Consider the following 26,650-nt stretch of genomic DNA (forward strand, 5'->3'; position numbering starts at 1 on the left):
ATTTTCCAATGCCTATCTCTTTGCAAAAGAGAGATATCGGCAAGGAAATGCTGTATTGTACCTTTGCATTTTTCTCCCAAACGAAAGACACTAGAATGAAAATTTTAAAGCCTCCTGTTAGTGCTTCATCTACACGTTATAGCCCTGCATTTTCCAATGCCTATCTCTTTGCAAAAGAGAGATATCGGCAAGGAAAAGCTGCATTGTACTTTTGCATTTTTCTCCCAAACGAAAGACACTAGAATGAAAATTTTAAAGCCTCCTGTTAGTGCTTCATCTACACGTTATAGCCCTGAATTTTCCAATGCCTAGCTCTTTGCAAAAGAGAGATATTGTTAAGGAAAAGCTGTATTGTACCTTTGCATTTTTCTCCCAAACGAAAGACACTAAAATGAAAATTTTAAAGCCTCCTGTTAGTGCTTCATCTACACGGTATAGCCCTGAATTTTCCAATGCCTATCTCTTTGCAAAAGAGAGATATCGGCAAGGAAAAACTGTATTGTACCTTTGCATTTTTCTCCCAAACGAAAGACACTAGAATGAAAATTTTAAAGCCTCCTGTTAGTGCTTCATCTACACGTTATAGCCCTGAATTTTCCAATGCCTATCTCTTTGCAAAAGAGAGATATCGGCAAGGAAAAGCTGTATTGTACCTTTGCATTTTTCTCCCAAACGAAGGACACTAGAATGAAAATTTAAAAGCCTCCTGTTAGTGCTTCATCTACACGGTATAGCCCTGAATTTTCCAATGCCTAACTCTTTGCAAAAGAGAGATATCGGCAAGGAAAAGCTGTATTGTACCTTTGCATTTTTCTCCCAAACGAAGGACACTAGAATGAAAATTTTAAAGCCTCCTGTTAGTGCTTCATCTACACGGTATAGCCCTGAATTTTCCAATGCCTAGCTCTTTGCAAAAGAGAGATATCGGCAAGGAAAAACTGTATTGTACCTTTGCATTTTTCTCCCAAACGAAAACACTAGAATGAAAATTTTAAAGCCTCCTGTTAGTGCTTCATCTACACGTTATAGCCCTGAATTTTCCAATGCCTAGCTCTTTGCAAAAGAGAGATATTGGCAAGGAAAAGCTGTATTGTACCTTTGCATTTTTCTCCCAAACGAAAGACACTAGAATGAAAATTTTAAAGCCTCCTGTTAGTGCTTCATCTACACGTTATAGCCCTGAATTTTCCAATGCCTATCTCTTTGCAAAAGAGAGATATCGGCAAGGAAAAGCTGTATTGTACCTTTGCATTTTTCTCCCAAACGAAGGACACTAGAATGAAAATTTTAAAGCCTCCTATTAGTGCTTCATCTACACGTTATAGCCCTGAATTTTCCAATGCCTATCTCTTTGCAAAAGAGAGATATCGGCAAGGAAAAGCTGTATTGTACCTTTGCATTTTTCTCCCAAACGAAGGACACTAGAATGAAAATTTTAAAGCCTCCTGTTAGTGCTTCATCTACACGTTATAGCCCTGCATTTTCCAATGCCTATCTCTTTGCAAAAGAGAGATATCGGCAAGGAAAAGCTGTATTGTACCTTTGAATTTTTCTCCCAAACGAAAGACACTAGAATGAAAATTTTAAAGCCTCCTGTTACTGCTTCATCTACACGTTATAGCCCTGAATTTTCCAATGCCTATCTCTTTGCAAAAGAGAGATATCGGCAAGGAAATGCTGTATTGTACCTTTGCATTTTTCTCCCAAACGAAAGACACTAGAATGAAAATTTTAAAGCCTCCTGTTAGTGCTTCATCTACACGTTATAGCCCTGCATTTTCCAATGCCTATCTCTTTGCAAAAGAGAGATATCGGCAAGGAAAAGCTGCATTGTACTTTTGCATTTTTCTCCCAAACGAAAGACACTAGAATGAAAATTTTAAAGCCTCCTTTTAGTGCTTCATCTACACGTAATAGCCCTGAATTTTCCAATGCCTATCTCTTTGCAAAAGAGAGATATCGGCAAGGAAATGCTGTATTGTACCTTTGCATTTTTCTCCCAAACGAAAGACACTAGAATGAAAATTTTAAAGCCTCCTGTTAGTGCTTCATCTACACGTTATAGCCCTGCATTTTCCAATACCTATCTCTTTGCAAAAGAGAGATATCGGCAAGGAAAAGCTGCATTGTACTTTTGCATTTTTCTCCCAAACGAAAGACACTAGAATGAAAATTTTAAAGCCTCCTTTTAGTGCTTCATCTACACGTAATAGCCCTGAATTTTCCAATGCCTATCTCTTTGCAAAAGAGAGATATCGGCAAGGAAATGCTGTATTGTACCTTTACATTTTTCTCCCAAACGAAAGACACTAGAATGAAAATTTTAAAGCCTCCTGTTAGTGCTTCATCTACACGTTATAGCCCTGAATTTTCCAATGCCTAGCTCTTTGCAAAAGAGAGATATTGTCAAGGAAAAGCTGTATTGTACCTTTGCATTTTTCTCCCAAACGAAAGACACTAAAATGAAAATTTTAAAGCCTCCTGTTAGTGCTTCATCTACACGGTATAGCCCTGAATTTTCCAATGCCTATCTCTTTGCAAAAGAGAGATATCGGCAAGGAAAAACTCTATTGTACCTTTGCATTTTTCTCCCAAACGAAAGACACTAGAATGAAAATTTTAAAGCCTCCTGTTAGTGCTTCATCTACACGTTATAGCCCTGAATTTTCCAATGCCTATCTCTTTGCAAAAGAGAGATATCGGCAAGGAAAAGCTGTATTGTACCTTTGCATTTTTCTCCCAAACGAAGGACACTAGAATGAAAATTTAAAAGCCTCCTGTTAGTGCTTCATCTACACGGTATAGCCCTGAATTTTCCAATGCCTAGCTCTTTGCAAAAGAGAGATATCGGCAAGGAAAAGCTGTATTGTACCTTTGCATTTTTCTCCCAAACGAAGGACACTAGAATGAAAATTTTAAAGCCTCCTGTTAGTGCTTCATCTACACGGTATAGCCCTGAATTTTCCAATGCCTAGCTCTTTGCAAAAGAGAGATATCGGCAAGGAAAAACTGTATTGTACCTTTGCATTTTTCTCCCAAACGAAAGACACTAGAATGAAAATTTTAAAGCCTCCTGTTAGTGCTTCATCTACACGTTATAGCCCTGAATTTTCCAATGCCTAGCTCTTTGCAAAAGAGAGATATTGGCAAGGAAAAGCTGTATTGTACCTTTGCATTTTTCTCCCAAACGAAAGACACTAGAATGAAAATTTTAAAGCCTCCTGTTAGTGCTTCATCTACACGTTATAGCCCTGAATTTTCCAATGCCTATCTCTTTGCAAAAGAGAGATATCGGCAAGGAAAAGCTGTATTGTACCTTTGCATTTTTCTCCCAAACGAAGGACACTAGAATGAAAATTTTAAAGCCTCCTATTAGTGCTTCATCTACACGTTATAGCCCTGAATTTTCCAATGCCTATCTCTTTGCAAAAGAGAGATATCGGCAAGGAAAAGCTGTATTGTACCTTTGCATTTTTCTCCCAAACGAAGGACACTAGAATGAAAATTTTAAAGCCTCCTGTTAGTGCTTCATCTACACGTTATAGCCCTGCATTTTCCAATGCCTATCTCTTTGCAAAAGAGAGATATCGGCAAGGAAAAGCTGTATTGTACCTTTGAATTTTTCTCCCAAACGAAAGACACTAGAATGAAAATTTTAAAGCCTCCTGTTAGTGCTTCATCTACACGTTATAGCCCTGAATTTTCCAATGCCTATCTCTTTGCAAAAGAGAGATATCGGCAAGGAAATGCTGTATTGTACCTTTGCATTTTTCTCCCAAACGAAAGACACTAGAATGAAAATTTTAAAGCCTCCTGTTAGTGCTTCATCTACACGTTATAGCCCTGCATTTTCCAATGCCTATCTCTTTGCAAAAGAGAGATATCGGCAAGGAAAAGCTGCATTGTACTTTTGCATTTTTCTCCCAAACGAAAGACACTAGAATGAAAATTTTAAAGCCTCCTTTTAGTGCTTCATCTACACGTAATAGCCCTGAATTTTCCAATGCCTATCTCTTTGCAAAAGAGAGATATCGGCAAGGAAATGCTGTATTGTACCTTTGCATTTTTCTCCCAAACGAAAGACACTAGAATGAAAATTTTAAAGCCTCCTGTTATTGCTTCATCTACACGTTATAGCCCTGCATTTTCCAATGCCTATCTCTTTGCAAAAGAGAGATATCGGCAAGGAAAAGCTGCATTGTACTTTTGCATTTTTCTCCCAAACGAAAGACACTAGAATGAAAATTTTAAAGCCTCCTTTTAGTGCTTCATCTACACGTAATAGCCCTGAATTTTCCAATGCCTATCTCTTTGCAAAAGAGAGATATCGGCAAGGAAATGCTGTATTGTACCTTTACATTTTTCTCCCAAACGAAAGACACTAGAATGAAAATTTTAAAGCCTCCTGTTAGTGCTTCATCTACACGTTATAGCCCTGCATTTTCCAATGCCTATCTCTTTGCAAAAGAGAGATATCGGCAAGGAAAAACTGTATTGTACCTTTGCATTTTTCTCCCAAACGAAGGACACTAGAATGAAAATTTTAAAGCCTCCTATTAGTGCTTCATCTACACGTTATAGCCCTGAATTTTCCAATGCCTAGCTCTTTGCAAAAGAGAGATATTGGCAAGGAAAAGCTGTATTGTACCTTTGCATTTTTCTCCCAAACGAAAACACTAGAATGAAAATTTTAAAGCCTCCTGTTAGTGCTTCATCTACACGTTATAGCCCTGAATTTTCCAATGCCTAGCTCTTTGCAAAAGAGAGATATTGGCAAGGAAAAGCTGTATTGTACCTTTGCATTTTTCTCCCAAACGAAAGACACTAGAATGAAAATTTTAAAGCCTTCTGTTAGTGCTTCATCTACACGTTTATAGCCCTGAATTTTCCAATGCCTATCTCTTTGCAAAAGAGAGATATCGGCAAGGAAAAGCTGTATTGTACCTTTGCATTTTTCTCCCAAACGAAGGACACTAGAATGAAAATTTTAAAGCCTCCTATTAGTGCTTCATCTACACGTTATAGCCCTGAATTTTCCAATGCCTATCTCTTTGCAAAAGAGAGATATCGGCAAGGAAAAGCTGTATTGTACCTTTGCATTTTTCTCCCAAACGAAGGACACTAGAATGAAAATTTTAAAGCCTCCTGTTAGTGCTTCATCTACACGTTATAGCCCTGCATTTTCCAATGCCTATCTCTTTGCAAAAGAGAGATATCGGCAAGGAAAAGCTGTATTGTACCTTTGAATTTTTCTCCCAAACGAAAGACACTAGAATGAAAATTTTAAAGCCTCCTGTTACTGCTTCATCTACACGTTATAGCCCTGAATTTTCCAATGCCTATCTCTTTGCAAAAGAGAGATATCGGCAAGGAAATGCTGTATTGTACCTTTGCATTTTTCTCCCAAACGAAAGACACTAGAATGAAAATTTTAAAGCCTCCTGTTAGTGCTTCATCTACACGTTATAGCCCTGCATTTTCCAATGCCTATCTCTTTGCAAAAGAGAGATATCGGCAAGGAAAAGCTGCATTGTACTTTTGCATTTTTCTCCCAAACGAAAGACACTAGAATGAAAATTTTAAAGCCTCCTTTTAGTGCTTCATCTACACGTAATAGCCCTGAATTTTCCAATGCCTATCTCTTTGCAAAAGAGAGATATCGGCAAGGAAATGCTGTATTGTACCTTTGCATTTTTCTCCCAAACGAAAGACACTAGAATGAAAATTTTAAAGCCTCCTGTTAGTGCTTCATCTACACGTTATAGCCCTGCATTTTCCAATGCCTATCTCTTTGCAAAAGAGAGATATCGGCAAGGAAAAGCTGCATTGTACTTTTGCATTTTTCTCCCAAACGAAAGACACTAGAATGAAAATTTTAAAGCCTCCTGTTAGTGCTTCATCTACACGTTATAGCCCTGAATTTTCCAATGCCTAGCTCTTTGCAAAAGAGAGATATTGTTAAGGAAAAGCTGTATTGTACCTTTGCATTTTTCTCCCAAACGAAAGACACTAAAATGAAAATTTTAAAGCCTCCTGTTAGTGCTTCATCTACACGGTATAGCCCTGAATTTTCCAATGCCTATCTCTTTGCAAAAGAGAGATATCGGCAAGGAAAAACTGTATTGTACCTTTGCATTTTTCTCCCAAACGAAAGACACTAGAATGAAAATTTTAAAGCCTCCTGTTAGTGCTTCATCTACACGTTATAGCCCTGAATTTTCCAATGCCTATCTCTTTGCAAAAGAGAGATATCGGCAAGGAAAAGCTGTATTGTACCTTTGCATTTTTCTCCCAAACGAAGGACACTAGAATGAAAATTTAAAAGCCTCCTGTTAGTGCTTCATCTACACGGTATAGCCCTGAATTTTCCAATGCCTAGCTCTTTGCAAAAGAGAGATATCGGCAAGGAAAAGCTGTATTGTACCTTTGCATTTTTCTCCCAAACGAAGGACACTAGAATGAAAATTTTAAAGCCTCCTGTTAGTGCTTCATCTACACGGTATAGCCCTGAATTTTCCAATGCCTAGCTCTTTGCAAAAGAGAGATATCGGCAAGGAAAAACTGTATTGTACCTTTGCATTTTTCTCCCAAACGAAAACACTAGAATGAAAATTTTAAAGCCTCCTGTTAGTGCTTCATCTACACGTTATAGCCCTGAATTTTCCAATGCCTAGCTCTTTGCAAAAGAGAGATATTGGCAAGGAAAAGCTGTATTGTACCTTTGCATTTTTCTCCCAAACGAAAGACACTAGAATGAAAATTTTAAAGCCTCCTGTTAGTGCTTCATCTACACGTTATAGCCCTGAATTTTCCAATGCCTATCTCTTTGCAAAAGAGAGATATCGGCAAGGAAAAGCTGTATTGTACCTTTGCATTTTTCTCCCAAACGAAGGACACTAGAATGAAAATTTTAAAGCCTCCTATTAGTGCTTCATCTACACGTTATAGCCCTGAATTTTCCAATGCCTATCTCTTTGCAAAAGAGAGATATCGGCAAGGAAAAGCTGTATTGTACCTTTGCATTTTTCTCCCAAACGAAGGACACTAGAATGAAAATTTTAAAGCCTCCTGTTAGTGCTTCATCTACACGTTATAGCCCTGCATTTTCCAATGCCTATCTCTTTGCAAAAGAGAGATATCGGCAAGGAAAAGCTGTATTGTACCTTTGAATTTTTCTCCCAAACGAAAGACACTAGAATGAAAATTTTAAAGCCTCCTGTTACTGCTTCATCTACACGTTATAGCCCTGAATTTTCCAATGCCTATCTCTTTGCAAAAGAGAGATATCGGCAAGGAAATGCTGTATTGTACCTTTGCATTTTTCTCCCAAACGAAAGACACTAGAATGAAAATTTTAAAGCCTCCTGTTAGTGCTTCATCTACACGTTATAGCCCTGCATTTTCCAATGCCTATCTCTTTGCAAAAGAGAGATATCGGCAAGGAAAAGCTGCATTGTACTTTTGCATTTTTCTCCCAAACGAAAGACACTAGAATGAAAATTTTAAAGCCTCCTTTTAGTGCTTCATCTACACGTAATAGCCCTGAATTTTCCAATGCCTATCTCTTTGCAAAAGAGAGATATCGGCAAGGAAATGCTGTATTGTACCTTTGCATTTTTCTCCCAAACGAAAGACACTAGAATGAAAATTTTAAAGCCTCCTGTTAGTGCTTCATCTACACGTTATAGCCCTGCATTTTCCAATACCTATCTCTTTGCAAAAGAGAGATATCGGCAAGGAAAAGCTGCATTGTACTTTTGCATTTTTCTCCCAAACGAAAGACACTAGAATGAAAATTTTAAAGCCTCCTTTTAGTGCTTCATCTACACGTAATAGCCCTGAATTTTCCAATGCCTATCTCTTTGCAAAAGAGAGATATCGGCAAGGAAATGCTGTATTGTACCTTTACATTTTTCTCCCAAACGAAAGACACTAGAATGAAAATTTTAAAGCCTCCTGTTAGTGCTTCATCTACACGTTATAGCCCTGAATTTTCCAATGCCTAGCTCTTTGCAAAAGAGAGATATTGTCAAGGAAAAGCTGTATTGTACCTTTGCATTTTTCTCCCAAACGAAAGACACTAAAATGAAAATTTTAAAGCCTCCTGTTAGTGCTTCATCTACACGGTATAGCCCTGAATTTTCCAATGCCTATCTCTTTGCAAAAGAGAGATATCGGCAAGGAAAAACTCTATTGTACCTTTGCATTTTTCTCCCAAACGAAAGACACTAGAATGAAAATTTTAAAGCCTCCTGTTAGTGCTTCATCTACACGTTATAGCCCTGAATTTTCCAATGCCTATCTCTTTGCAAAAGAGAGATATCGGCAAGGAAAAGCTGTATTGTACCTTTGCATTTTTCTCCCAAACGAAGGACACTAGAATGAAAATTTAAAAGCCTCCTGTTAGTGCTTCATCTACACGGTATAGCCCTGAATTTTCCAATGCCTAGCTCTTTGCAAAAGAGAGATATCGGCAAGGAAAAGCTGTATTGTACCTTTGCATTTTTCTCCCAAACGAAGGACACTAGAATGAAAATTTTAAAGCCTCCTGTTAGTGCTTCATCTACACGGTATAGCCCTGAATTTTCCAATGCCTAGCTCTTTGCAAAAGAGAGATATCGGCAAGGAAAAACTGTATTGTACCTTTGCATTTTTCTCCCAAACGAAAGACACTAGAATGAAAATTTTAAAGCCTCCTGTTAGTGCTTCATCTACACGTTATAGCCCTGAATTTTCCAATGCCTAGCTCTTTGCAAAAGAGAGATATTGGCAAGGAAAAGCTGTATTGTACCTTTGCATTTTTCTCCCAAACGAAAGACACTAGAATGAAAATTTTAAAGCCTCCTGTTAGTGCTTCATCTACACGTTATAGCCCTGAATTTTCCAATGCCTATCTCTTTGCAAAAGAGAGATATCGGCAAGGAAAAGCTGTATTGTACCTTTGCATTTTTCTCCCAAACGAAGGACACTAGAATGAAAATTTTAAAGCCTCCTATTAGTGCTTCATCTACACGTTATAGCCCTGAATTTTCCAATGCCTATCTCTTTGCAAAAGAGAGATATCGGCAAGGAAAAGCTGTATTGTACCTTTGCATTTTTCTCCCAAACGAAGGACACTAGAATGAAAATTTTAAAGCCTCCTGTTAGTGCTTCATCTACACGTTATAGCCCTGCATTTTCCAATGCCTATCTCTTTGCAAAAGAGAGATATCGGCAAGGAAAAGCTGTATTGTACCTTTGAATTTTTCTCCCAAACGAAAGACACTAGAATGAAAATTTTAAAGCCTCCTGTTAGTGCTTCATCTACACGTTATAGCCCTGAATTTTCCAATGCCTATCTCTTTGCAAAAGAGAGATATCGGCAAGGAAATGCTGTATTGTACCTTTGCATTTTTCTCCCAAACGAAAGACACTAGAATGAAAATTTTAAAGCCTCCTGTTAGTGCTTCATCTACACGTTATAGCCCTGCATTTTCCAATGCCTATCTCTTTGCAAAAGAGAGATATCGGCAAGGAAAAGCTGCATTGTACTTTTGCATTTTTCTCCCAAACGAAAGACACTAGAATGAAAATTTTAAAGCCTCCTTTTAGTGCTTCATCTACACGTAATAGCCCTGAATTTTCCAATGCCTATCTCTTTGCAAAAGAGAGATATCGGCAAGGAAATGCTGTATTGTACCTTTGCATTTTTCTCCCAAACGAAAGACACTAGAATGAAAATTTTAAAGCCTCCTGTTATTGCTTCATCTACACGTTATAGCCCTGCATTTTCCAATGCCTATCTCTTTGCAAAAGAGAGATATCGGCAAGGAAAAGCTGCATTGTACTTTTGCATTTTTCTCCCAAACGAAAGACACTAGAATGAAAATTTTAAAGCCTCCTTTTAGTGCTTCATCTACACGTAATAGCCCTGAATTTTCCAATGCCTATCTCTTTGCAAAAGAGAGATATCGGCAAGGAAATGCTGTATTGTACCTTTACATTTTTCTCCCAAACGAAAGACACTAGAATGAAAATTTTAAAGCCTCCTGTTAGTGCTTCATCTACACGTTATAGCCCTGCATTTTCCAATGCCTATCTCTTTGCAAAAGAGAGATATCGGCAAGGAAAAGCTGCATTGTACTTTTGCATTTTTCTCCCAAACGAAAGACACTAGAATGAAAATTTTAAAGCCTCCTGTTAGTGCTTCATCTACACGTTATAGCCCTGAATTTTCCAATGCCTAGCTCTTTGCAAAAGAGAGATATTGTCAAGGAAACGCTGTATTGTACCTTTGCATTTTTCTCCCAAACGAAAGAAACTAAAATGAAAATTTTAAAGCCTCCTGTTAGTGCTTCATCTACACGGTATAGCCCTGAATTTTCCAATGCCTATCTCTTTGCAAAAGAGAGATATCGGCAAGGAAAAACTGTATTGTACCTTTGCATTTTTCTCCCAAACGAAAGACACTAGAATGAAAATTTTAAAGCCTCCTGTTAGTGCTTCATCTACACGTTATAGCCCTGAATTTTCCAATGCCTATCTCTTTGCAAAAGAGAGATATCGGCAAGGAAAAGCTGTATTGTACCTTTGCATTTTTCTCCCAAACGAAGGACACTAGAATGAAAATTTAAAAGCCTCCTGTTAGTGCTTCATCTACACGGTATAGCCCTGAATTTTCCAATGCCTAGCTCTTTGCAAAAGAGAGATATCGGCAAGGAAAAGCTGTATTGTACCTTTGCATTTTTCTCCCAAACGAAGGACACTAGAATGAAAATTTTAAAGCCTCCTGTTAGTGCTTCATCTACACGGTATAGCCCTGAATTTTCCAATGCCTAGCTCTTTGCAAAAGAGAGATATCGGCAAGGAAAAACTGTATTGTACCTTTGCATTTTTCTCCCAAACGAAAGACACTAGAATGAAAATTTTAATGCCTCCTGTTAGTGCTTCATCTACACGTTATAGCCCTGAATTTTCCAATGCCTAGCTCTTTGCAAAAGAGAGATATTGGCAAGGAAAAGCTGTATTGTACCTTTGCATTTTTCTCCCAAACGAAAGACACTAGAATGAAAATTTTAAAGCCTCCTGTTAGTGCTTCATCTACACGTTATAGCCCTGAATTTTCCAATGCCTATCTCTTTGCAAAAGAGAGATATCGGCAAGGAAAAGCTGTATTGTACCTTTGCATTTTTCTCCCAAACGAAGGACACTAGAATGAAAATTTTAAAGCCTCCTATTAGTGCTTCATCTACACGTTATAGCCCTGAATTTTCCAATGCCTATCTCTTTGCAAAAGAGAGATATCGGCAAGGAAAAGCTGTATTGTACCTTTGCATTTTTCTCCCAAACGAAGGACACTAGAATGAAAATTTTAAAGCCTCCTGTTAGTGCTTCATCTACACGTTATAGCCCTGCATTTTCCAATGCCTATCTCTTTGCAAAAGAGAGATATCGGCAAGGAAAAGCTGTATTGTACCTTTGAATTTTTCTCCCAAACGAAAGACACTAGAATGAAAATTTTAAAGCCTCCTGTTAGTGCTTCATCTACACGTTATAGCCCTGAATTTTCCAATGCCTATCTCTTTGCAAAAGAGAGATATCGGCAAGGAAATGCTGTATTGTACCTTTGCATTTTTCTCCCAAACGAAAGACACTAGAATGAAAATTTTAAAGCCTCCTGTTAGTGCTTCATCTACACGTTATAGCCCTGCATTTTCCAATGCCTATCTCTTTGCAAAAGAGAGATATCGGCAAGGAAAAGCTGCATTGTACTTTTGCATTTTTCTCCCAAACGAAAGACACTAGAATGAAAATTTTAAAGCCTCCTTTTAGTGCTTCATCTACACGTAATAGCCCTGAATTTTCCAATGCCTATCTCTTTGCAAAAGAGAGATATCGGCAAGGAAATGCTGTATTGTACCTTTGCATTTTTCTCCCAAACGAAAGACACTAGAATGAAAATTTTAAAGCCTCCTGTTAGTGCTTCATCTACACGTTATAGCCCTGCATTTTTCAATGCCTATCTCTTTGCAAAAGAGAGATATCGGCAAGGAAAAGCTGCATTGTACTTTTGCATTTTTCTCCCAAACGAAAGACACTAGAATGAAAATTTTAAAGCCTCCTTTTAGTGCTTCATCTACACGTAATAGCCCTGAATTTTCCAATGCCTATCTCTTTGCAAAAGAGAGATATCGGCAAGGAAATGCTGTATTGTACCTTTACATTTTTCTCCCAAACGAAAGACACTAGAATGAAAATTTTAAAGCCTCCTGTTAGTGCTTCATCTACACGTTATAGCCCTGCATTTTCCAATGCCTATCTCTTTGCAAAAGAGAGATATCGGCAAGGAAAAGCTGCATTGTACTTTTGCATTTTTCTCCCAAACGAAAGACACTAGAATGAAAATTTTAAAGCCTCCTGTTAGTGCTTCATCTACACGTTATAGCCCTGAATTTTCCAATGCCTAGCTCTTTGCAAAAGAGAGATATTGGCCCTCATTCCGAGTTGATCGGTCGCAAGGCGATTTTAGCAGAGTTACACACGCTAAGCCGCCGCCTACTGGGAGTGAATCTTAGCTTCATAAAATTGCGACCGATGTATTCGCAATAATGCGATTACTAACTACTTAGCAGTTTCAGAGTAGCTCCAGACTTACTCTGCCTGTGCGATCATTTCAGTGCTTGTCGTTCCTGGTTGACGTCACAAACACACCCAGCGTTCGCCCAGGCACTCCCACCGTTTCCCCGGCCACTCCTGCGTTTTTTCCGGAAACGGTAGCGTTTTCAGCCACACGCCCCTGAAACGCTGTGTTTCCGCCCAGTAACACCCATTTCCTGTCAATCACATTACGTTCGCCGGAGCGAAGAAAAAGCCGTGAGTAAAAATACTTTCTTCATAGTAAAGTTACTTGGCGCAGTCGCAGTGCGAACATTGCGCATGCGTACTAAGCGGATTTTCACTGCGATGCGATGAAAAATACCGAGCGAACAACTCGGAATGAGGGCCATTGTCAAGGAAAAGCTGTATTGTACCTTTGCATTTTTCTCCCAAACGAAAGACACTAAAATGAAAATTTTAAAGCCTCCTGTTAGTGCTTCATCTACACGGTATAGCCCTGAATTTTCCAATGCCTATCTCTTTGCAAAAGAGAGATATCGGCAAGGAAAAACTGTATTGTACCTTTGCATTTTTCTCCCAAACGAAAGACACTAGAATGAAAATTGTAAAGCCTCCTGTTAGTGCTTCATCTACACGGTATAGCCCTGAATTTTCCAATGCCTAGCTCTTTGCAAAAGAGAGATATCGGCAAGGAAAAACTGTATTGTACCTTTGCATTTTTCTCCCAAACGAAAACACTAGAATGAAAATTTTAAAGCCTCCTGTTAGTGCTTCATCTAGACGTTATAGCCCTGAATTTTCCAATGCCTAGCTCTTTGCAAAAGAGAGATATTGGCAAGGAAAAGCTGTATTGTACCTTTGCATTTTTCTCCCAAACGAAAGACACTAGAATGAAAATTTTAAAGCCTCCTGTTAGTGCTTCATCTACACGTTATAGCCCTGAATTTTCCAATGCCTATCTCTTTGCAAAAGAGAGATATCGGCAAGGAAAAGCTGTATTGTACCTTTGCATTTTTCTCCCAAACGAAGGACACTAGAATGAAAATTTTAAAGCCTCCTATTAGTGCTTCATCTACACGTTATAGCCCTGAATTTTCCAATGCCTATCTCTTTGCAAAAGAGAGATATCGGCAAGGAAAAGCTGTATTGTACCTTTGCATTTTTCTCCCAAACGAAGGACACTAGAATGAAAATTTTAAAGCCTCCTGTTAGTGCTTCATCTACACGTTATAGCCCTGCATTTTCCAATGCCTATCTCTTTGCAAAAGAGAGATATCGGCAAGGAAAAGCTGTATTGTACCTTTGAATTTTTCTCCCAAACGAAAGACACTAGAATGAAAATTTTAAAGCCTCCTGTTACTGCTTCATCTACACGTTATAGCCCTGAATTTTCCAATGCCTATCTCTTTGCAAAAGAGAGATATCGGCAAGGAAATGCTGTATTGTACCTTTGCATTTTTCTCCCAAACGAAAGACACTAGAATGAAAATTTTAAAGCCTCCTGTTAGTGCTTCATCTACACGTTATAGCCCTGCATTTTCCAATGCCTATCTCTTTGCAAAAGAGAGATATCGGCAAGGAAAAGCTGCATTGTACTTTTGCATTTTTCTCCCAAACGAAAGACACTAGAATGAAAATTTTAAAGCCTCCTTTTAGTGCTTCATCTACACGTAATAGCCCTGAATTTTCCAATGCCTATCTCTTTGCAAAAGAGAGATATCGGCAAGGAAATGCTGTATTGTACCTTTGCATTTTTCTCCCAAACGAAAGACACTAGAATGAAAATTTTAAAGCCTCCTGTTAGTGCTTCATCTACACGTTATAGCCCTGCATTTTCCAATACCTATCTCTTTGCAAAAGAGAGATATCGGCAAGGAAAAGCTGCATTGTACTTTTGCATTTTTCTCCCAAACGAAAGACACTAGAATGAAAATTTTAAAGCCTCCTTTTAGTGCTTCATCTACACGTAATAGCCCTGAATTTTCCAATGCCTATCTCTTTGCAAAAGAGAGATATCGGCAAGGAAATGCTGTATTGTACCTTTACATTTTTCTCCCAAACGAAAGACACTAGAATGAAAATTTTAAAGCCTCCTGTTAGTGCTTCATCTACACGTTATAGCCCTGAATTTTCCAATGCCTAGCTCTTTGCAAAAGAGAGATATTGTCAAGGAAAAGCTGTATTGTACCTTTGCATTTTTCTCCCAAACGAAAGACACTAAAATGAAAATTTTAAAGCCTCCTGTTAGTCCTTCATCTACACGGTATAGCCCTGAATTTTCCAATGCCTATCTCTTTGCAAAAGAGAGATATCGGCAAGGAAAAACTTTATTGTACCTTTGCATTTTTCTCCCAAACGAAAGACACTAGAATGAAAATTTTAAAGCCTCCTGTTAGTGCTTCATCTACACGTTATAGCCCTGAATTTTCCAATGCCTATCTCTTTGCAAAAGAGAGATATCGGCAAGGAAAAGCTGTATTGTACCTTTGCATTTTTCTCCCAAACGAAGGACACTAGAATGAAAATTTAAAAGCCTCCTGTTAGTGCTTCATCTACACGGTATAGCCCTGAATTTTCCAATGCCTAGCTCTTTGCAAAAGAGAGATATCGGCAAGGAAAAGCTGTATTGTACCTTTGCATTTTTCTCCCAAACGAAGGACACTAGAATGAAAATTTTAAAGCCTCCTGTTAGTGCTTCATCTACACGGTATAGCCCTGAATTTTCCAATGCCTAGCTCTTTGCAAAAGAGAGATATCGGCAAGGAAAAGCTGCATTGTACTTTTGCATTTTTCTCCCAAACGAAAGACACTAGAATGAAAATTTTAAAGCCTCCTTTTAGTGCTTCATCTACACGTAATAGCCCTGAATTTTCCAATGCCTATCTCTTTGCAAAAGAGAGATATCGGCAAGGAAATGCTGTATTGTACCTTTGCATTTTTCTCCCAAACGAAAGACACTAGAATGAAAATTTTAAAGCCTCCTGTTAGTGCTTCATCTACACGTTATAGCCCTGCATTTTTCAATGCCTATCTCTTTGCAAAAGAGAGATATCGGCAAGGAAAAGCTGCATTGTACTTTTGCATTTTTCTCCCAAACGAAAGACACTAGAATGAAAATTTTAAAGCCTCCTGTTAGTGCTTCATCTACACGTTATAGCCCTGCATTTTCCAATGCCTATCTCTTTGCAAAAGAGAGATATCGGCAAGGAAAAGCTGCATTGTACTTTTGCATTTTTCTCCCAAACGAAAGACACTAGAATGAAAATTTTAAAGCCTCCTGTTAGTGCTTCATCTACACGTTATAGCCCTGAATTTTCCAATGCCTAGCTCTTTGCAAAAGAGAGATATTGGCCCTCATTCCGAGTTGATCGGTCGCAAGGCGATTTTAGCAGAGTTACACACGCTAAGCCGCCGCCTACTGGGAGTGAATCTTAGCTTCATAAAATTGCGACCGATGTATTCGCAATAATGCGATTACTAACTACTTAGCAGTTTCAGAGTAGCTCCAGACTTACTCTGCCTGTGCGATCATTTCAGTGCTTGTCGTTCCTGGTTGACGTCACAAACACACCCAGCGTTCGCCCAGGCACTCCCACCGTTTCCCCGGCCACTCCTGCGTTTTTTCCGGAAACGGTAGCGTTTTCAGCCACACGCCCCTGAAACGCTGTGTTTCCGCCCAGTAACACCCATTTCCTGTCAATCACATTACGTTCGCCGGAGCGAAGAAAAAGCCGTGAGTAAAAATACTTTCTTCATAGTAAAGTTACTTGGCGCAGTCGCAGTGCGAACATTGCGCATGCGTACTAAGCGGATTTTCACTGCGATGCGATGAAAAATACCGAGCGAACAACTCGGAATGAGGGCCATTGTCAAGGAAAAGCTGTATTGTACCTTTGCATTTTTCTCCCAAACGAAAGACACTAAAATGAAAATTTTAAAGCCTCCTGTTAGTGCTTCATCTACACGGTATAGCCCTGAATTTTCCAATGCCTATCTCTTTGCAAAAGAGAGATATCGGCAAGGAAAAACTGTATTGTACCTTTGCATTTTTCTCCCAAACGAAAGACACTAGAATGAAAATTGTAAAGCCTCCTGTTAGTGCTTCATCTACACGGTATAGCCCTGAATTTTCCAATGCCTAGCTCTTTGCAAAAGAGAGATATCGGCAAGGAAAAACTGTATTGTACCTTTGCATTTTTCTCCCAAACGAAAACACTAGAATGAAAATTTTAAAGCCTCCTGTTAGTGCTTCATCTAGACGTTATAGCCCTGAATTTTCCAATGCCTAGCTCTTTGCAAAAGAGAGATATTGGCAAGGAAAAGCTGTATTGTACCTTTGCATTTTTCTCCCAAACGAAAGACACTAGAATGAAAATTTTAAAGCCTCCTGTTAGTGCTTCATCTACACGTTATAGCCCTGAATTTTCCAATGCCTATCTCTTTGCAAAAGAGAGATATCGGCAAGGAAAAGCTGTATTGTACCTTTGCATTTTTCTCCCAAACGAAGGACACTAGAATGAAAATTTTAAAGCCTCCTATTAGTGCTTCATCTACACGTTATAGCCCTGAATTTTCCAATGCCTATCTCTTTGCAAAAGAGAGATATCGGCAAGGAAAAGCTGTATTGTACCTTTGCATTTTTCTCCCAAACGAAGGACACTAGAATGAAAATTTTAAAGCCTCCTGTTAGTGCTTCATCTACACGTTATAGCCCTGCATTTTCCAATGCCTATCTCTTTGCAAAAGAGAGATATCGGCAAGGAAAAGCTGTATTGTACCTTTGAATTTTTCTCCCAAACGAAAGACACTAGAATGAAAATTTTAAAGCCTCCTGTTACTGCTTCATCTACACGTTATAGCCCTGAATTTTCCAATGCCTATCTCTTTGCAAAAGAGAGATATCGGCAAGGAAATGCTGTATTGTACCTTTGCATTTTTCTCCCAAACGAAAGACACTAGAATGAAAATTTTAAAGCCTCCTGTTAGTGCTTCATCTACACGTTATAGCCCTGCATTTTCCAATGCCTATCTCTTTGCAAAAGAGAGATATCGGCAAGGAAAAGCTGCATTGTACTTTTGCATTTTTCTCCCAAACGAAAGACACTAGAATGAAAATTTTAAAGCCTCCTTTTAGTGCTTCATCTACACGTAATAGCCCTGAATTTTCCAATGCCTATCTCTTTGCAAAAGAGAGATATCGGCAAGGAAATGCTGTATTGTACCTTTGCATTTTTCTCCCAAACGAAAGACACTAGAATGAAAATTTTAAAGCCTCCTGTTAGTGCTTCATCTACACGTTATAGCCCTGCATTTTCCAATACCTATCTCTTTGCAAAAGAGAGATATCGGCAAGGAAAAGCTGCATTGTACTTTTGCATTTTTCTCCCAAACGAAAGACACTAGAATGAAAATTTTAAAGCCTCCTTTTAGTGCTTCATCTACACGTAATAGCCCTGAATTTTCCAATGCCTATCTCTTTGCAAAAGAGAGATATCGGCAAGGAAATGCTGTATTGTACCTTTACATTTTTCTCCCAAACGAAAGACACTAGAATGAAAATTTTAAAGCCTCCTGTTAGTGCTTCATCTACACGTTATAGCCCTGAATTTTCCAATGCCTAGCTCTTTGCAAAAGAGAGATATTGTCAAGGAAAAGCTGTATTGTACCTTTGCATTTTTCTCCCAAACGAAAGACACTAAAATGAAAATTTTAAAGCCTCCTGTTAGTCCTTCATCTACACGGTATAGCCCTGAATTTTCCAATGCCTATCTCTTTGCAAAAGAGAGATATCGGCAAGGAAAAACTTTATTGTACCTTTGCATTTTTCTCCCAAACGAAAGACACTAGAATGAAAATTTTAAAGCCTCCTGTTAGTGCTTCATCTACACGTTATAGCCCTGAATTTTCCAATGCCTATCTCTTTGCAAAAGAGAGATATCGGCAAGGAAAAGCTGTATTGTACCTTTGCATTTTTCTCCCAAACGAAGGACACTAGAATGAAAATTTAAAAGCCTCCTGTTAGTGCTTCATCTACACGGTATAGCCCTGAATTTTCCAATGCCTAGCTCTTTGCAAAAGAGAGATATCGGCAAGGAAAAGCTGTATTGTACCTTTGCATTTTTCTCCCAAACGAAGGACACTAGAATGAAAATTTTAAAGCCTCCTGTTAGTGCTTCATCTACACGGTATAGCCCTGAATTTTCCAATGCCTAGCTCTTTGCAAAAGAGAGATATCGGCAAGGAAAAACTGTATTGTACCTTTGCATTTTTCTCCCAAACGAAAGACACTAGAATGAAAATTTTAAAGCCTCCTGTTAGTGCTTCATCTACACGTTATAGCCCTGAATTTTCCAATGCCTAGCTCTTTGCAAAAGAGAGATATTGGCAAGGAAAAGCTGTATTGTACCTTTGCATTTTTCTCCCAAACGAAAGACACTAGAATGAAAATTTTAAAGCCTCCTGTTAGTGCTTCATCTACACGTTATAGCCCTGAATTTTCCAATGCCTATCTCTTTGCAAAAGAGAGATATCGGCAAGGAAAAGCTGTATTGTACCTTTGCATTTTTCTCCCAAACGAAGGACACTAGAATGAAAATTTTAAAGCCTCCTATTAGTGCTTCATCTACACGTTATAGCCCTGAATTTTCCAATGCCTATCTCTTTGCAAAAGAGAGATATCGGCAAGGAAAAGCTGTATTGTACCTTTGCATTTTTCTCCCAAACGAAGGACACTAGAATGAAAATTTTAAAGCCTCCTGTTAGTGCTTCATCTACACGTTATAGCCCTGCATTTTCCAATGCCTATCTCTTTGCAAAAGAGAGATATCGGCAAGGAAAAGCTGTATTGTACCTTTGAATTTTTCTCCCAAACGAAAGACACTAGAATGAAAATTTTAAAGCCTCCTGTTAGTGCTTCATCTACACGTTATAGCCCTGAATTTTCCAATGCCTATCTCTTTGCAAAAGAGAGATATCGGCAAGGAAATGCTGTATTGTACCTTTGCATTTTTCTCCCAAACGAAAGACACTAGAATGAAAATTTTAAAGCCTCCTGTTAGTGCTTCATCTACACGTTATAGCCCTGCATTTTCCAATGCCTATCTCTTTGCAAAAGAGAGATATCGGCAAGGAAAAGCTGCATTGTACTTTTGCATTTTTCTCCCAAACGAAAGACACTAGAATGAAAATTTTAAAGCCTCCTTTTAGTGCTTCATCTACACGTAATAGCCCTGAATTTTCCAATGCCTATCTCTTTGCAAAAGAGAGATATCGGCAAGGAAATGCTGTATTGTACCTTTACATTTTTCTCCCAAACGAAAGACACTAGAATGAAAATTTTAAAGCCTCCTGTTAGTGCTTCATCTACACGTTATAGCCCTGCATTTTCCAATGCCTATCTCTTTGCAAAAGAGAGATATCGGCAAGGAAAAGCTGCATTGTACTTTTGCATTTTTCTCCCAAACGAAAGACACTAGAATGAAAATTTTAAAGCCTCCTGTTAGTGCTTCATCTACACGTTATAGCCCTGAATTTTCCAATGCCTAGCTCTTTGCAAAAGAGAGATATTGTCAAGGAAACGCTGTATTGTACCTTTGCATTTTTCTCCCAAACGAAAGAAACTAAAATGAAAATTTTAAAGCCTCCTGTTAGTGCTTCATCTACACGGTATAGCCCTGAATTTTCCAATGCCTATCTCTTTGCAAAAGAGAGATATCGGCAAGGAAAAACTGTATTGTACCTTTGCATTTTTCTCCCAAACGAAAGACACTAGAATGAAAATTTTAAAGCCTCCTGTTAGTGCTTCATCTACACGTTATAGCCCTGAATTTTCCAATGCCTATCTCTTTGCAAAAGAGAGATATCGGCAAGGAAAAGCTGTATTGTACCTTTGCATTTTTCTCCCAAACGAAGGACACTAGAATGAAAATTTAAAAGCCTCCTGTTAGTGCTTCATCTACACGGTATAGCCCTGAATTTTCCAATGCCTAGCTCTTTGCAAAAGAGAGATATCGGCAAGGAAAAGCTGTATTGTACCTTTGCATTTTTCTCCCAAACGAAGGACACTAGAATGAAAATTTTAAAGCCTCCTGTTAGTGCTTCATCTACACGGTATAGCCCTGAATTTTCCAATGCCTAGCTCTTTGCAAAAGAGAGATATCGGCAAGGAAAAACTGTATTGTACCTTTGCATTTTTCTCCCAAACGAAAGACACTAGAATGAAAATTTTAATGCCTCCTGTTAGTGCTTCATCTACACGTTATAGCCCTGAATTTTCCAATGCCTAGCTCTTTGCAAAAGAGAGATATTGGCAAGGAAAAGCTGTATTGTACCTTTGCATTTTTCTCCCAAACGAAAGACACTAGAATGAAAATTTTAAAGCCTCCTGTTAGTGCTTCATCTACACGTTATAGCCCTGAATTTTCCAATGCCTATCTCTTTGCAAAAGAGAGATATCGGCAAGGAAAAGCTGTATTGTACCTTTGCATTTTTCTCCCAAACGAAGGACACTAGAATGAAAATTTTAAAGCCTCCTATTAGTGCTTCATCTACACGTTATAGCCCTGAATTTTCCAATGCCTATCTCTTTGCAAAAGAGAGATATCGGCAAGGAAAAGCTGTATTGTACCTTTGCATTTTTCTCCCAAACGAAGGACACTAGAATGAAAATTTTAAAGCCTCCTGTTAGTGCTTCATCTACACGTTATAGCCCTGCATTTTCCAATGCCTATCTCTTTGCAAAAGAGAGATATCGGCAAGGAAAAGCTGTATTGTACCTTTGAATTTTTCTCCCAAACGAAAGACACTAGAATGAAAATTTTAAAGCCTCCTGTTAGTGCTTCATCTACACGTTATAGCCCTGAATTTTCCAATGCCTATCTCTTTGCAAAAGAGAGATATCGGCAAGGAAATGCTGTATTGTACCTTTGCATTTTTCTCCCAAACGAAAGACACTAGAATGAAAATTTTAAAGCCTCCTGTTAGTGCTTCATCTACACGTTATAGCCCTGCATTTTCCAATGCCTATCTCTTTGCAAAAGAGAGATATCGGCAAGGAAAAGCTGCATTGTACTTTTGCATTTTTCTCCCAAACGAAAGACACTAGAATGAAAATTTTAAAGCCTCCTTTTAGTGCTTCATCTACACGTAATAGCCCTGAATTTTCCAATGCCTATCTCTTTGCAAAAGAGAGATATCGGCAAGGAAATGCTGTATTGTACCTTTGCATTTTTCTCCCAAACGAAAGACACTAGAATGAAAATTTTAAAGCCTCCTGTTAGTGCTTCATCTACACGTTATAGCCCTGCATTTTTCAATGCCTATCTCTTTGCAAAAGAGAGATATCGGCAAGGAAAAGCTGCATTGTACTTTTGCATTTTTCTCCCAAACGAAAGACACTAGAATGAAAATTTTAAAGCCTCCTGTTAGTGCTTCATCTACACGTTATAGCCCTGCATTTTCCAATGCCTATCTCTTTGCAAAAGAGAGATATCGGCAAGGAAAAGCTGCATTGTACTTTTGCATTTTTCTCCCAAACGAAAGACACTAGAATGAAAATTTTAAAGCCTCCTGTTAGTGCTTCATCTACACGTTATAGCCCTGAATTTTCCAATGCCTAGCTCTTTGCAAAAGAGAGATATTGGCCCTCATTCCGAGTTGATCGGTCGCAAGGCGATTTTAGCAGAGTTACACACGCTAAGCCGCCGCCTACTGGGAGTGAATCTTAGCTTCATAAAATTGCGACCGATGTATTCGCAATAATGCGATTACTAACTACTTAGCAGTTTCAGAGTAGCTCCAGACTTACTCTGCCTGTGCGATCATTTCAGTGCTTGTCGTTCCTGGTTGACGTCACAAACACACCCAGCGTTCGCCCAGGCACTCCCACCGTTTCCCCGGCCACTCCTGCGTTTTTTCCGGAAACGGTAGCGTTTTCAGCCACACGCCCCTGAAACGCTGTGTTTCCGCCCAGTAACACCCATTTCCTGTCAATCACATTACGTTCGCCGGAGCGAAGAAAAAGCCGCGAGTAAAAATACTTTCTTCATAGTAAAGTTACTTGGCGCAGTCGCAGTGCGAACATTGCGCATGCGTACTAAGCGGATTTTCACTGCGATGCGATGAAAAATACCGAGCGAACAACTCGGAATGAGGGCCATTGTCAAGGAAAAGCTGTATTGTACCTTTGCATTTTTCTCCCAAACGAAAGACACTAAAATGAAAATTTTAAAGCCTCCTGTTAGTGCTTCATCTACACGGTATAGCCCTGAATTTTCCAATGCCTATCTCTTTGCAAAAGAGAGATATCGGCAAGGAAAAACTGTATTGTACCTTTGCATTTTTCTCCCAAACGAAAGACACTAGAATGAAAATTGTAAAGCCTCCTGTTAGTGCTTCATCTACACGTTATAGCCCTGCATTTTCCAATGCCTAGCTCTTTGCAAAAGAGAGATATTGGCAAGGAAAAGCTGTATTGTACCTTTGCATTTTTCTCCCAAACGAAAGACACTAGAATGAAAATTTTAAAGCCTCCTGTTAGTGCTTCATCTACACGTTATAGCCCTGAATGTTCCATTGCCTAGCTCTTTGCAAAAGAGAGATATTGGCAAGGAAAAGCTGTATTGTACCTTTGCATTTTTCTCCCAAACGAAGGACACTAGATTGAAAATTTTAAAGCCTCCTATTAGTGCTTCATCTACACGTTATAGCCCTGAATTTTCCAATGCCTAGCTCTTTGCAAAAGAGAGATATCGGCAAGGAAAAGCGGTATTGTACCTTTGCATTTTTTCCCAAACGAAATACACTAGAATGAAAATTTTAAAGCCTCCTGTTAGTGCTTCATCTACACGTTATAGCCCTGAATTTTCCAATGCCTATCTCTTTGCAAAAGAGAGATATCGGCAAGGAAAACCTGTATTGTACCTTTGCATTTTTCTCCCAAACGAAAAATGCTGCCTCAGTTGAATCTCCTTTACTTGACAGAGATGTGCCTGAGCAGCGGCCCTCCCCAGCCCTATCCCAAATCATACTTATTTTGCATAGGCGATACCATGGTCATTGTTTTCCCAGGGTGAGGTTCATTCATTGCATTCTGGGTATGCTGACCCCTGTGATTTCCCCAAATGTGGGAAACTCGACTGCATTATTTGTGGTAGTGGGGGACTGTGTTTGTGCTTTCCTCTGGTCAGCTCTGGTAAAAGTCAGATTTCTTTGTCTCAGATCTTCCTCTAGCCTTGTTCTTCTTTCGAGAGTTCCCTTGTGCTGCCTCAGTTGGATCTCCTTCACTTGACAGGGGGGTACCCGAGCAGCGACCCTCCCCAGCTCTAGCCCAAATCCTACTTACCTGCCAGGTGAGATACTATGATCATGAAGGTGCTTCTCCCAGGGCAAGGCTCACCCATTGCACTCTGGGTGTGCTGCTCCTGCGATTTCCCCAAATGTGGGAAACTTGACTGCATAATTTGTGTTTCCCCTGGTCGGCTCTCGTATAATTCAGATCTCTTTGTCTCAGGTCTCTCTCCAGCCTAGTTTGCTGTCTGTTTCCACTTCTCTTTTCTTGAGCTGCTCCCTTCTATGCCCTTGCGCACTATCCTGACTTCTCCCGTCTGCTTACTTTGTGCCTTCCAATGCACAATGCAAACTACAGGTAGTGCTGCAGGGCCCACACCCTTTTACTTGCCGTACAGAGCAGCTCTAGAGCTGTTACAGTGCCCAGCTGCTGCAAGAAATCAGCTTGTATGCTTCAGGGGCTGGGGCATAGCCAACATGAGCCCCACACCGAAGGAGGGTGGAGGTGTTTAATGCGAACTAGGGGTCATCCAAGCGCCGCAAAAGGCCGCCATGCCCTGCACGCCCATTTTCTCTTTTCATATGCAGACGAGGGTTGAAGCCAACTTTGACCCACTGCTTGGATGACATCACCATATGCAAATCCATCTGCTGCAGGCCTTCCCCCAGGAATGCTTGCACTAGTTGTTGCATTTGGTTTGTTGTTTGGGGGTGCTTCAGTATTAGGCAGCCTTCTTCCCTCCCATGTTCATCTGAAAATATGTGTTCTCCCTGCAGTTGTTGTCCCCAGATGAGAGTTCCCTTGTGCTGCCTCAGTTGAATCTCCTTTACTTGACAGAGATGTGCCTGAGCAGCGGCCCTCCCCAGCCCTATCCCAAATCATACTTATTTTGCATAGGAGATACCATGGTCATGAAGATTGTTCTCCCAGGGTGAGGTTCATTCATTGCATTCTGGGTATGCTGACCCCTGTGATTTCCCCAAATGTGGGTAACTCGACTGCATTATTTGTTGTAGTGGGGGACTGTGTTTGTGTTTTCCTCTGGTCAGCTCTGGTAAAAGTCAGATTTCTTTGTCTCAGATCTTCCTCTAGCCTTGTTCTTCTTTCGAGAGTTCCCTTGTGCTGCCTCAGTTGGATCTCCTTCACTTGACAGGGGGGTGCCCGAGCAGCGACCCTCCCCAGCTCTAGCCCAACTCCTACTTACCTGCCAGGTGAGATACTATGATCATGAAGGTGCTTCTCCCAGGGCAAGGCTCACCCATTGCACTCTGGGTGTGCTGCCCCTGCGATTTCCCCAAATGTGGGAAACTTGACTGCAGAATTTGTGTTTCCCCTGGTCGGCTCTCGTATAATTCAGATCTCTTTGTATCAGGTCTCTCTACAGCCTAGTTTGCTGTCTGTTTCCACTTCTTTTTTCTTGAGCCCCTCCCTTTTATACCCTTGTGCACTATCCTGACTTCTCCTCCTGTCTGCTTACTTTGTGCCTTCCAATGCACAATGCAAACTACAGGTAGTGCTGCAGGGCCCACACCCTTTTACTTGCCTTACAGAGCAGCTCTGGAGCTGTTACAGTGCCAAGCTGCTGCAAGAAATCAGCTTGAATGCTTCAGGGGCTGGGGCATGGCCAACATGAGACCCACACCGAAGGAGGGTGGGGGTGTTTAATGAAAACTAAGGGTCATCCAAGCACCGCAAAAGGCCGCCATGCCCTGCACGCCCCTTTTCTCTTTTCATATGCAGACGAAGGTTGAAGCCAACTTTGACCCACTGCTTGGATGACATCACCATATGCAAATCCATCTGCGGCAGGCCTTCCCCCAGGAATGCTTGCACTAGTTGTTGCATTTGGTTTGTTGTTTGGGGGTGCTTCAGTATTAGGCAGCCTTCTGCCCTCCCATGTTCATCTGAAAATATGTGTTCTCCCTGCAGTTGTTGTCCCCAGATGAGAGTTCCCTTGTGCTGCCTCAGTTGAATCTCCTTTACTTGACAGAGATGTGCCTGAGCAGCGGCCCTCCCCAGCCCTATCCCAAATCATACTTATTTTGCATAGGAGATACCATGGTCATGAAGATTATTCTCCCAGGGTGAGGTTCATTCATTGCATTCTGGGTATGCTGACCCCTGTGATTTCCCCAAATGTGGGTAACTCGACTGCATTATTTGTGGTAGCGGGGGACTGTGTTTGTGTTTTCCTCTGGTCAGCTCTGGTAAAAGTCAGATTTCTTTGTTTCAGATCTTCCTCTAGCCTTGTTCTTCTTTTGAGAGTTCCCTTGTGCTGCCTCAGTTGGATCTCCTTCACTTGACAGGGGGGTGCCCGAGCAGCGACCCTCCCCAGCTCAAGCCCAACTCCTACTTACCTGCCAGGTGAGATACTATGATCATGAAGGTGCTTCTCCCAGGGCAAGGCTCACCCATTGCACTCTCGGTGTGCTGCCCCTGCGATTTCCCCAAATGTGGGAAACTTGACTGCATAATTTGTGTTTCCCCTGGTCGGCTCTCGTATAATTCAGATCTCTTTGTCTCAGGTCTCTCTCCAGCCTAGTTTGCTGTCTGTTTCCACTTCTTTTTTCTTGAGCCCCTCCCTTTTATACCCTTGTGCACTATCCTGACTTCTCCTCCTGTCTGCTTACTTTGTGCCTTCCAATGCACAATGCAAACTACACACCCTTTTACTTGCCTTACAGAGCAGCTCTGGAGCTGTTACAGTGCCAAGCTGCTGTAAGAAATCAGCTTGAATGCTTCAGGGGCTGGGGCATTGTCAACATG

The 26,650-nt window shown here is 40.0% G+C and overlaps 6 non-coding genes across 6 annotated transcripts; all 6 read left to right on the forward strand.

Annotated features, from left to right (window-relative positions):
• Positions 1-23,620: 23,620 nt before the first annotated feature.
• LOC134989762 (U1 spliceosomal RNA) lies at positions 23,621-23,778 on the forward strand. The gene has a single exon (XR_010194853.1). It is a non-coding gene; the product is annotated as a U1 spliceosomal RNA (small nuclear RNA).
• Positions 23,779-23,930: 152 nt separating this feature from the next.
• On the forward strand, positions 23,931-24,093 carry LOC134989771 (U1 spliceosomal RNA). The gene has a single exon (XR_010194861.1). It is a non-coding gene; the product is annotated as a U1 spliceosomal RNA (small nuclear RNA).
• Positions 24,094-24,764: 671 nt separating this feature from the next.
• Positions 24,765-24,928, forward strand: LOC134989754 (U1 spliceosomal RNA). Its single transcript, XR_010194845.1, has one exon. It is a non-coding gene; the product is annotated as a U1 spliceosomal RNA (small nuclear RNA).
• Positions 24,929-25,080: 152 nt separating this feature from the next.
• On the forward strand, positions 25,081-25,243 carry LOC134989781 (U1 spliceosomal RNA). Its single transcript, XR_010194866.1, has one exon. It is a non-coding gene; the product is annotated as a U1 spliceosomal RNA (small nuclear RNA).
• A 674-nt stretch (positions 25,244-25,917) lies between these two features.
• LOC134989759 (U1 spliceosomal RNA) lies at positions 25,918-26,081 on the forward strand. Its single transcript, XR_010194850.1, has one exon. It is a non-coding gene; the product is annotated as a U1 spliceosomal RNA (small nuclear RNA).
• A 152-nt stretch (positions 26,082-26,233) lies between these two features.
• On the forward strand, positions 26,234-26,396 carry LOC134989717 (U1 spliceosomal RNA). Its single transcript, XR_010194814.1, has one exon. It is a non-coding gene; the product is annotated as a U1 spliceosomal RNA (small nuclear RNA).
• The last annotated feature ends 254 nt before the right edge of the window (positions 26,397-26,650 follow it).

This window comes from Pseudophryne corroboree, unplaced genomic scaffold, assembly GCF_028390025.1.
Source record: "Pseudophryne corroboree isolate aPseCor3 unplaced genomic scaffold, aPseCor3.hap2 scaffold_1123, whole genome shotgun sequence".
Taxonomy (NCBI): Eukaryota; Metazoa; Chordata; class Amphibia; order Anura; family Myobatrachidae; genus Pseudophryne; species Pseudophryne corroboree.